Source organism: Lontra canadensis, unplaced genomic scaffold, assembly GCF_010015895.1.
Source record: "Lontra canadensis isolate GAN:19392208 unplaced genomic scaffold, GSC_riverotter_1.0 scaffold35, whole genome shotgun sequence".
NCBI classification, from domain to species: domain Eukaryota; kingdom Metazoa; phylum Chordata; class Mammalia; order Carnivora; family Mustelidae; genus Lontra; species Lontra canadensis.
In genome coordinates, this window is record NW_022631029.1 from 6,892,760 (window position 1) to 6,903,970 (window position 11,211).

Sequence of the window (11,211 nt, forward strand, 5' to 3'; positions counted from 1 at the left end):
TTTTAATAGTATCAATTTGCTACTCCTCCTCTTTCTGAAGAACAGTACGCTTTTAAAAAGCATTTCTTCAGGGCGCCTGGGCGGCTCAGTGGGTTAATCCTCTGCCTTCAGCTCAGGTCATGATCTCAGGGTCCTGGGATTGAGCCCCGCATCGGGCTCTCTGCTTGGCGGGGGGCCTGCTTCCCTCTCTTTCTCTGCCTGCTTCTCTGCCTACTTGTGATCTCTGTCTGTCAAATAAATAAAATCTTAAAAAAAAAAAAAAAAAGCATTTATTCATGTCTACTAAAGAAAGAACAGTAAAAAAATAACAGGTCAGATCCTGCCCTTTGACAACCAATGTTTTGCATCCCTTGTCTCTCTGTGATTTAGTGATGAGGAAAATGAAAATGAATGAACTTAAGTTTACACACGAAATAATGTGAACACAAAATTAACAACCAACATAGCCAAACGCATCTTAAGTACTCCACATTCATCAAAGAACTATTCTTGAATAAGGACAGAACACATTTCCCTAGAGAATATATAAAATCAAATTAAGGTTCCTATTCCAACACACACCATTCTGAGTTCCAGTAACAAAGGGTAATTAGAGGCAAGTGTACAAGTGTACAGAGGACACATAGAAGTAAGATGACTGAACTTTTCTGGACCTTAGGAAACACTTTATAACAGGTAAAATATTCTTTTTTTTTAGATTATTTATTTATTCATTTATTTGAGAGAGAGAGAGCAGGAGAGGGGAGAAGGTCAGAGGGAGAAGCAGACTCCCCATGGAGCTGGGAGCCCGATGCAGGACTCAGTCCCGGGGCTCCAGGATCATGACCTGAGCCAAAGGTAGTCATTTACCCAACTGAACCACCCATGCACCCCTAGGTAAAATATTCTTAACAATACTCCACTTTCCCTCTGTGCCATTTTCTATGACATTATGCTACAATGAATTCTACTACAATGGCATTTTTATACCAGTGTTAACTGAATATACATTTGGTAATAGAGAAAAAGAAATGAAATACTTCAAGAGACTCTTCAAGAAGATCTCAACCCAGTGGAAAGGCATACAGAAGTAAAAATGATGCAGAAATCCAAAGGAAGGGGCGCCTGGGTGGCTCAGTGGGTTAAGCCTCTGCCTTGGGCTCAGGTCATGATCTCAGGGTCCCGGGATAGAGCCCCGCATCAGGCTCTCTGCTCAGCGGGGAGCGTGCTTCCCCCTCTCTCTCTGCCTGCCTTTCTGTCTACTTGTGATCTCTCTCTCTGTCAAATAAATAAATAAAATCTTAAAAAAAAAAAAAGAAATCCAAAGGAAGAGGCACCTGGGTGGCTCAGTTGGTTGAGCATCTGATTCTTGATTTTGGCTCAGGTTATGAACTCAGGATTGTAAGATCAAGTCCCATGTCGGGCTCTGTGTTCACCAGGGAATCTGCTTAAGATTCTCTCTCCCTCTGCTCCTCCCCACTTGCACACTCATACAAACACTGTCTCTCTCTCAAATAAATCTTTAAAAAAAAAAAGAAAAAGGAATGAAGTACTGATATACAGTACCACACGGACAAACTTTTAAAATATGTTAATGGGGCGCCTGGGTGGCCCCATTAGAGGGAGAGGTCATTAAGCATCTGCCTTCGCCTCAGGTCATGATCCCAGGATCCTGGGATCCAGCCCCACAGCCGCCTTCTGCTCAGCGGGAGGCCTGCTTCTCCCTCCCCTCTTCCCCTGCTTGTGTTCCCTCTCCTGCTGTCTCTCTCCTGTCAAATAAATAAAATCTTTTAAAAATAATAATAAATAAATAATAAAAATATGCTAATGAAAAAAGCCAGATACAAAAGGCCATATATTATATGACTGCATTTATGTGATAGTCCAGAATGGGCAAATTCATCAACAGAAATTAGATTCCTCTTTGCCAGAGATTGGAGGGGTGGGGGATGGGAGTGACTGCTAATGGGTTTGGGATTTCTTTCGGGGATGATGCAAATGTTCTGGAATTTTACAGTGGTGATGGATACACAGCACTGTGAATACACCAAAACCCAGAATGAATTGTATACTCTAAAATGGCAAATGTTATTGTATGTGAATTATACGTGGTTTTTTTTTAAATATGGAATAACATACACCCAAAGATATATACTGGTGAAAACACCAAAGAGGAATATATGACCAGGCTAAGAAAATGATCAGAAAGGCTTTCTAAAGCTGATACTAATGGGAAAATATCTAAGTCTGTTTTATTGCCCACCCTCTCCCTTTTCCCATTCCTCCCTAAACTCAGAAATCACTTACCTGTCAAGAAGAGAGAGAGAAAGAGAGGGAAGGACGGAAAAGGGAGGGAGGGAGGAAAGAAGGGAAGAAGAAGAAGAAGAAAGAAGAAATCACCTGTCACCCAAAGAAACATTTATACATATATAGTACAAACTATTCCGATGAAAATATGATCTACCTATAAGATGAGTAAGAGCTCTCTTCAATCTTCCCAGTGTATTTCTATTCCTCACACAGAACATGGATTAACCCAAATGAACATCTGATCAAGAATTTCAGACAGTCTAAAAAAAAAAGAAGAATCATCACAGGCAGTTCAACAAAAAAAGAGCTCAGAGAGGAGTTACTTTAGGAAGCAACATTTTTCTTAAGGGTCTCTAACTTCTATTCCCACTCACCACTATCCACAATCTCCCCTAAATTTTTCATTCTGTAAATTAACAAATAAATCTTAAAAAAACAAAACAAACAAACAAACAAAAAAAAACCTAGCTGTGCCTTCAGAGTTCAAGATGTAAAATATTTTAGAGGCACCTGGCTGCCTCAGTTAGTATAGCATGTGACTTTTTCAAGATTTTTATTTATTTGAGAGGGTGCATGAGCTCTCTCGAGTGCAGGGAAAGGGCAGAGATAGAGAGGGAGAGAATCTCAAGCAGACTCCCAGCTAAGCTCAGCCCAATGCTGGGGTCATTCTCACCACCCTGAGATCATGACTTAAGCTGAAATCAAGAATCCAATGCTTAAATGACTGAGCAATGCAGGCTGCCTGAGAGCATGTGATTCTTGATCTTGGGGTGGTGAGTTCAGGTCCCATGTTGGGCATAGAGATTAAAACAAAATCTTTTTTTTTTTTTTAAGATTTTATTTATTGATTTGACAGAGAGAGATCACAAGTAGACAGAGAGGCAGGCAGAGAGAGAGAGGAGGAAGCAGGCTCCCTGCTGAGCAGAGAGCCCGATGCGGGACTCGATCCCAGGACCCTGAGATCATGACCTGAGCCTAAGGCAGCGGCTTAACCCACTGAGCCACCCAGGCACCCAAAACAAAATCTTTTTTAAAAAAATGATGTAAAATATTTAATTATAATTTTGTACATAAACTATAGCAGAAAACCAGAACCAAAATCTTTGGAAATACTAAGGTAATAAAAGTCAGAAGTAAGGAGAAAATAAAGTATTAAGTTTTACCTCTAATTTATCTCTAACTACATATAAGATCCGATCTTGGCACTCTCTCGGCAAATGTTTTCTTAATCAACTCAAGTCAAAGTAGAGGAAGAACATATCTAAATTATAGACACAGGAAGGGTACCAAAGGCACGGGATAATAGAATCTGGATTCAAAAAGTCTCCTTTGGAACAATGGACAGAAACTGGACTTACAGAAAGAAAACAGGAGTGTAAATAAGTCCAACACATAGAATCAGAAAATCAACCAATCAAGAATAAAGACATGGGTTAACAGCAACTCTAAGGAAAAATACCTAGAAGGGAGCTTACTACCAGACAAGTATAAACCAACACTGAAAAGTAGATATGGAAAGAAAGAAAAAAAATTATTTCAAAGCAGCAGGGGTGGAAACTAAGTGGAAAGGGATCATTCTGAATTCCTTAAGCACTTCCTTTCCAGGGCCTAATACAATATCTGGATCAGACCACATCTGACAGAATGACTAACTGTAGCACGTCCACAAGAGATGCCCAACATAGTAAAAGGTTTAGAAAGCACATTTCCTAAGAGGTGGCTGGGGAAAAAAACTGTTTAGTCTGGAAAAAACTTACGTGGGACAAAATAAGTCCAGAAAAGAAATTACTCCTGCTGTCAACACTGTCAAAGTTAAAAAAAAAAAAAAAATTCTAAAATCCAGGAACTTCTTTAGTTAAAAGGAGCAAACCCACCAAGAAGGGACAAAGGCTGACTTATTAGTCAAGATACTTGAGAGAGACTGCTTTGCTTGGGATCAAGCTAGCCCTGGGAGTGAGCACAAGTCACTGATTCCAGCTGCAGTCGCTCACTTCCTGTTTGGCCAAGGGCAAATGACATCACCTCTCCACTGAGGCTGAAAAACAGTCATTTAAAATACCAATATTATAGGAGTATAATTTAAATTAGGTAACAACTGCAAACTGCTTTGGAAATGGACTTTATTATGATAATGAAAACTCCATTTTCCTACCTTACACATACACTGAGGTTGAATAGTTAAGTAAATCTATTATAAATAACTAGAGCCAAGTTTCTGTCAGGCGGAGGGGAAAAAGTTACAAATAAGCAAGGAGAGGAACCCTAGAATGAACTTGTGGTACTGCACTAGAGTCAGAGAGACCAGTACGACTGCATCATATTTATATACTGATAGATACGGAAATAAACATAAACGTGCGTGTACCTGGGTCAGTATACATGTACGTATATGGATACTGTAAGCAGTATACATACATGTAGTTCCTAGGTATGCCCTCTAAGACATCTAGAAGCAGTGATAGCCCAGCAGCAATGAGTATATCCAGTTCATTTAGAAACCAGATCTGGGTTTCTAAATATTTTTCTCCAATAAAAGAAACCAGGGCTCCTTGGGAAAATGGCTGATTTTTGAGGGGGCTGCGGCAGGGAAAACCAAAGACGAGACTGGAGCATCATGCAGCACCAAAAAATGAAAAGGAGGACATACAGAAAGAACTTAAGAACCAGGGGCGCCTGTGTGGCTCAGTGGGTAAAGCCTCTGCCTTCAGCTCAGGTGATAATCTCAGGGTCCTGGGATCAAGCCCCGCATCGGGCTCTCTACTCTGCTAGGAGCCTGCTTCCCCCTCTCTCTCTGCCTGTCTCTCTGCCTACTTGTGATCTCTATCTCTGTCAAATAAATAAATAAAATCTTAAAAAAAAAAAATAAATAAAAGAACTTAAGTACCAAATGGCCAAAGCCAGAAGAATGTAAGCAACAAAGCATGGTATTTGGATTACATCCCGAAAGAAAAAATATGTATTCATGAATCCATACGGATACAAATGAATAAGTAAATAAACTGCCAGGGGGAGGGCCGTGTACAAATCTTCCCTTCAGAAGAATTCCAGGGCGCCTGGGTGGCTCAGCGGGTTAAAGCCTCTGCCTTCGGCTCAGGTCATGATCCCAGGGTCCTGGGATCAAGCCCCACATCGGGCTCTCTGCTCAGCGGGGAGCCTGCTTCCCTTCCTCTCTCTCTCCTTGCCTCTCTGCCTACTTGTGATCTCTGTCAAATAAATAAATAAAATCTTAAAAAAAAAAAAAAAGAAGAATTCCAAATAATGTAGACAGAATGAGGGAAACAGAAAATCGCCACTACAATTACACGGTAAATGCCACTGCAGGCAAATTTCACCGATGAATGCTAAAATTCGTGGAAGAAACTCAGATCTTTGGGTAGCCTCACAGAACCTCCCCAAAATATTTACTCATTACTATGGGTGATTCTAACACAGGTTCACAAATTCTTTGATACTCATCCCTTTCAGGAGGTAGAGCTTACTTCCCTTCCTCCAGAAATGGGCTTGACCTGGCGACTCATTTCTAGCTTCTAACAAATGAAGTAAGGAAATTGGAAAAATAGTCACTTTAGTGAAACCAGGCAGATACTACCTTAATCAAGTTATCAAAGTTAACATCAGTAACAAGTCACAATGCTATCAGGTATCCCCTGAAATGCAGTATGACGTGACAAGAAGGACATACCATCTCTGTGGTACTCCTCCCCGAAATGCCTCACTTCAGACTAATCAAGACAAAATACCAGAAAACCCAATTCAGGAACATTCTACAAATAACTGACTGCTACTTTTCAAAGGTGTCAAGGAGAGAAAGGCAAGGAGAGACTCAGAAACTGTCACAGATTGTCGGAAACTAGGGAAACAGGACACCTAAATGTAATGTGGTATCCTGGATCAGATCCTGTAATAGAAAAAGGGTATCACTGGGGGAAAACTAGGGAAATGAGAAGAGAGCCTATACTTTAGTTAAAATAATATTAAACTAATACTGATGTCTTAATTTTAATAAATGTCTCACTACAGAAGATGTTAAATTTAAGGAAAGCTAGATAAAGATTATATGGACGTTCTATACACTCTTGACAGTCTTCTGTAAATCTAAAATTATTTCAAAATAAATTATTTTTTAAACTGCCTTATTGTAAAGTCAGAAAAAGGGAAAGTAATACATTTTAAAAGAAATTTAAATACATGCAAACCAATAAGAAATGTTTTATGGTGAGAAGATTAACATTTTCAAGTGCCTGGGAGGTACAGTAGGTTTAAAGTCGGACTCCTGGTTTCAGCTCAGGTTGTGATCTCAGGGTAGTGAGATAGAGCTGCACAGAGTCCCACTTGGGATTCTCTCTCTTACTCCCCCTCCCACCCTCACCCCTACAGGCACATGCTCTCTCAAATAATTAATTAATTAATTAATTTAATTTTTTTCCCCCAGGGGCCTGGGTGGCTGGCTCAGTTGTTGGGTGTCTGCCTTCTGCTCGGGTCATGATCCTGGGGTCCTGGGATCGAGCCCAGAGGTCAGGATCCCTGCTCAGCAGGAAACCTGCTTCTCCCTTTCCCACTCCCCCTGCTTGTGTTCCCTCTCTTACTGCATCACTCTCCATCAAATAAATAGATAAAATCTTAAAAATATATCCATATATTAAAAAGAAAAGGAAGATTAACTTTTCTACTGTACAAACAAACGCCAAAGTAAACTGGATTGACTTTCAAGCTCAAAAATTTAATGACATACAGGGGCGCCCGGGTGGTGCCCCCAGTTAAGCCTCGGACTCTTAGTTTCGGCTCAGGCTGTGATCTCAGGGTGGTGAGACTAAGCCCTGGATCCCTTGGCACTCAACTTGGAGTCTGCTTAAAACACTCTCTGCCCCTCTCCCTCTGTACCCTGCCCCCCAGTGCGTGCACTTCCACATGCTCTCTCTCTCAAAAATAAATTAATTAATCAAAAATTTAATGACATACAAAAGCAATTCCCACTAGGTCTGTGTCGAGAGATTAGCCCAGCAAGCTCTAAAAAGGTAGTGAATATGATCCCTCACATATATCAGTTTGCTTTAACCCCTTTCTTGACCGTAATTGTCCTCAACACATTCCTAGCAGTAAGTCTACAGAAACCTGGTTCTAAAAGTGCCATTTAGAAGAACAAAGTGAAATCAGTGATATTTACTCGGTTTCCTTTTCAAATTGACCAAATCAAATGAACCACCAGATGACTTCCATTAGGTCAAAATGTTCCTCAAATTTTCTTGCTTTTTAAGGAAAAATAAAATCTACACATCAACTAACCATGCTTAATATTTAAAAAAAAGAAAAAGGGGGGCACCTGGCTGGTTCATTTGGTGGACCGAACACGCAAGTCTTGATCTCAGGGTCTTGAGTTTGAGCCCCATGTTGGGGGTAGAGATTACTTAAAAACAGTAGTAACAGTAATTTTAAAAAGAAGGGAAAAATTGAAGAGGAAGAGAAGAAGAAAGAGAAAGAGGAGGAGGAAGATGCCCTAAATTTGAAGGGTCAACAGCAAAAATTTCAAGAGACAAAGATGGATCAATCGGGAAAATGAACAAGACATTGAAATCAGGAAGAACAAACTGACTAAAGCTAAGTCACCTATCTTGACGGGGATGAGAGGTTCAAATCACACAAACACTCCCCTTTACACAAGGGGACACTCACTTCCACAAACACCCCCACCCTATAACCAAAATTAAAACCACAAGGCAGTATCTTTCCCAGATCTCAATCCATTTCAAGCAAGCTTGGGAAACCTGTCCTACTTTCCCCTGAATGCCAGAGTAAGCAATTAATAAAAAGTTTTCATATCCTCAAGAAAAATAAAAAATAGAGCTAAGCCACCTAGACATAAGAATCCAGGTGCTTCCTTCATTGTCAGCAAACAATGGAAAATGACTTTTTAATATGTAACGTAAACTTACTTGTAAATTTGAGAAATTTAACACAGGTTAAATAGGCTGAAATGATAAGTATTGGAAGAGATGACTTAAAAAAAAAACATCGACACTGAGACAGGATGGGAAGATGTTTTTAGAAGCTTCCCAGCACTGCCACACAGTAATGTATTTATTCATACAATGGGAAAAGAAGGGAAACTCACTAGGATTCAGTAACTTGACTAAAACATCCCCTAAGAACATCCAGGGTTCCTTAGTTCCCATTCTATAATCAATTGCCTTTTTATTACTGATTTCGCTGCCCAGAAACAAAGGAGGTGTCCTAGCCAGTGGATAATTAATTCCAATTGTGTACATGGCACTTTATACTTTTGGTGTAAATAAACTCGTACCTGGTTTATCAGTCTCCGGTGAGATTACTTTGCATGAATAAATTCTCAAGCACTTGAGTCACCCTTGCATAAACCAAAAATTTCACGTATCTAAACTAGTGGGGGTTTGGGGGGGAATCCAGAGAGACCTTGACGTGGATGCCAGTTCTGCCACATAACTATCTGTGTGACCCCTTATTTCTATCAGTCTCAATTTCCCCATCTGTAAACAAATACCTACAGCTAGTGCCTAGAAGATGGCTCAAGTGCTCACAAGGTGATAGCTTTATTATTTTTAAGTTGAACTGGAGAGGAAGAGTACCACTGATACAGGAACATCTCACTTGAAAAGGAGTAGTCTAGACCATCAAACCACTGCACTGGAAAGACACCCCCTGAAGAGAGAGATCCAGTCTCAGAGAGGTGAGAGGAGCAAAATTTTTAAAAGTTGCAAGTAAAGTAAGTACCTGCTGCACTACACAGCTCTCCCTTAGCAACTCCAATGTTGTCTACCAAACACCCAGCCGGTAATAGTTAGAGCATGACAACTGTTCACTCTAAATCCATGTGCTCAGCTTGGATTCAGGACTGATTTATAAAAATAGCTGTTGCTGCTGCTCTTTGAATCTCTTTGAGCTGATGACTGGGCAGTGTTACCCTATAGGCCTAGAGCAGCTGTATTCCCTCACCACACCCATTTCTCTGCCTACCCAGCCCAGCAGGCCCCCCCCTCCCATCTCTGCAGCATACTATTCTCCCTCTTCCTGGGCTGAGTGAGCAAATTACAAGCACAAATATCCCCTGATGCAATGCCACAACTATCCCTGGGAAAGAGCAGAGGCAGTTGCCAAAAGTGCAGCAGCAGGGAAACGGGCGGGAGACACACAGACAAGACAGACACACACACACACACACACACACACACACACACACAGAGAGCAAGAAACACTGCAATGCTATGCAGCCCCGGAGAGCGAATCGAGGGGCCCTGGGGAGCAATAGTGTAACCGAACCAGAGGAGGGAAAGGAGAAAGGGAGTTTCCAGGAGAGAGCTGGGTAAACACTAACCTTCCCGAGAAGCACCTTTCACACCGGGTCTGGGTGCTAAAACACAAACCTAAGCGTAATGACTGCCTCCTCCCTAAAGTAGCAAAAGCATTTAATTTACACGTTCCTGGGTGGAAGCAAAAAAACAAAAACAAAAACAAAAAAAAAACAACGTCGCCCCCACGGGGTAATTTCACCAAAAAAGGGCTCAGGCAACACCAGCGGAGAATCTGGTCCAAGTGCTAAATCACAATCTCGGTTCTGGGTAACGTTTCCAACTGCCCCCTCCCGGTCCCAGTCCCAATCCTCCCATCCCCACCCTTGCTGCGACGGCTTTGCCCTCCCGCAGCCAGACACACGCTAGTCCCCCAGCAGTGCGGGAGGGGACGCGCGCAGAGAGCCCAGGCTGGGGCCCGGTTCTCCAGACCGCCCCTCACCCCCGCCCGTAACCCCAGACTGGCCACTCTCTCTAGCTCACATCAACCCCACCTCAACTGACCCCCGAAGTCTCACGGACCTTTGAGTTTTTCTACGCCCCCGAACCCCAACCAGGGCCCCAGACCGCAGCCGACCCTCGCTCTGCGAGCGCAACCCCATCCCGAGCCCAAAGCATGCCGCTCGGCCCCACGCTCCAGACGCCTGAAACCCCGGTCCTCTCAGCCCGGTCCGCCCCGAGGCGCCCCGGGATCGCTGCTCTAAGCCTCGGAAGATCACGCCCGCAGGCCCCCCAGCCCGACCGCCCCCGCGTCCCGCAGGCCCGCGGCCACCGCCCTTCCCAGCCTCGGGCGGGCCCTGCGGGGTCCCGGGCGGCCGCGGGGCGCGGCTCGGGCAGCTCCCGGGACAGTGGGGAGGCGGCCCCTCAGATCGCGCCCCGCCTGTCGTTGCACCTACCCGCCGCCGCTGCGCCGGAGCCGAAGCCGGAGGGAGACGGGAGACCGCCAGGAGGAGCCGGGAGGAGCCGGGAGAAGTCGGGAGGAGCCGGAGCCTCCAAGCAAGCCCGTGGGGCGGGGCGCAGGGAGGTGGCCGCTTCCTCGTCGCCCTCTTGAGGGCCGGCGCGAGGGAGGGGCGCCGCCACCGCCTATCCCGCGGGCGCCGCTGCTCCGACCAATAAACGCGGCGAGGGGGCGGGCGGAGGGCTGAGGCAAGCCAATGGGCGCTGGCCCCGCCGCCTCGACCTCGCAGTGGTAGCGGCGCGAGCGGAGGGCCGTTGGGGGCGAGGAACGCGTGGGGGCTTCAGACTCCCGCCTCCCGCCGGCTAGCGCCTGGGCGAACGGCGGGTAGACCGACCGCCGCCAGGGCTTTGTAGTGGACGTTGCTTCCTTTCAGAACTTGGGTGCCTGGAGCCGGGAGGATGCGAGCGGCCGGGTACACGCGGCCGGGGCCCGGGTCTCCCCGCCCGCGGGGCCTGCGGGTTCTGTGATGTAACCTGGGCGGGGCGCGGGGCGGGGCCTAGGGCGCGGGCCAGCTGGTCGCGGGAAGGAGTTGTAGGGGGACGGGGACGCGGTGTGGGGCCTCTCCAGGGCTGCGCTGCCACCAGCCACAAGCGACGTGGCTGTTTCAAGTTGAAATGTGCTGTAGATGTAGAGTACACATCGGAT

The 11,211-nt window shown here is 44.8% G+C and overlaps 1 protein-coding gene across 1 annotated transcript in view; it reads right to left on the minus strand.

The window, feature by feature from the left end:
• Positions 1–10,978, minus strand: part of MAP4 (microtubule associated protein 4) — a 190,106-nt gene extending 179,128 nt beyond the window's left edge. The window contains exon 1 of the mRNA XM_032867912.1: positions 10,505–10,978. The gene's annotated coding sequence lies outside the window, so the exon portion shown is untranslated. The remainder of the gene's footprint in view (positions 1–10,504) is intronic.
• Positions 10,979–11,211: the final 233 nt, after the last annotated feature.